At 40.3% G+C, this 932-nt stretch overlaps 1 non-coding gene across 1 annotated transcript; it reads left to right on the plus strand.

The window, feature by feature from the left end:
• Positions 1–431: 431 nt before the first annotated feature.
• On the plus strand, positions 432–537 carry LOC112313420 (U6 spliceosomal RNA). The gene has a single exon (XR_002975693.2). It is a non-coding gene; the product is annotated as a U6 spliceosomal RNA (small nuclear RNA).
• Positions 538–932: the final 395 nt, after the last annotated feature.

The following is a 932-nucleotide window of genomic DNA, read 5'->3' on the forward strand; positions in this document are numbered from 1 at the left end:
CCATTCCTCTCTCTCTCAAGTCAATAAATATATCCTCGAGTGAGGTAAAAAAAAAAACAAAAAACCCCACCTATTACCTGATGGTCATTTCAAGTAGTATACACCCCTTTCCTTTCGCATTCCAGATCTCCTGCCCATGCTTTCTGAGCAAACCCACCAGAAAGCCGGAGGGCAAAGAAACCTGTTGACTCAGTCCTTTCCCAGGGCACAGAACAGGTAGAGAGGGGTGGAGTGGATCTGGAAGGGCAAATGGAAGATATCCAGCACAGCCCATAAATGACATTGATGTCATTGGTGTGATTTTCTAAACCATTAAACCATTCTTGGTAAAGTTCCAAACAAAATAACACACACTCCTTTCAATTTATACAGTAGTTCTGTTCCTGGAAAATTCCAGGATATTAAAACCATGCAAAAAATACTTTGAGGTATGCCCGCTTCAGCAGCAATATACTAAAATTGGAATTATACACAGAAGATGAGCACGGCCCCTGCACTAGAATGACATGCAAATTTGTGAAAGCATTCCACATTTTTAAAAATCGATTTTAGAAAAAAAGAAAGTACTTGGAGTTTACGTGCAAAATGTGATTAGGTTTAGGCTCAGACAATTACAAATAGGTTTTTCATATATGTGAATGTCTAGGAGGATATTTGAAAATTATGTAAAATGTAGGAAAGTTTGTCCTTGTAAGAATGTCACATGCATTGAAGAGCATATGACATTCTTGGCTCCTGTCCATTAACTGCCAGGAAACCCTTGCCAGGGGATTCTTGTCAATCACTCTAACAACCAAAATAGCCCAACGTGTTTTCCAAGCACACCCTTGGGTGGTACTGCCCTCGGTGAGACACACTCTCCTAAGGTGAAACATTCTTCCTTGCAGAATTTGAGTTTGAGATTTCATCCACTTAGTGTCTGGGGGCAACAC

This window comes from Desmodus rotundus, chromosome X, assembly GCF_022682495.2.
Source record: "Desmodus rotundus isolate HL8 chromosome X, HLdesRot8A.1, whole genome shotgun sequence".
Taxonomy (NCBI): domain Eukaryota; kingdom Metazoa; phylum Chordata; class Mammalia; order Chiroptera; family Phyllostomidae; genus Desmodus; species Desmodus rotundus.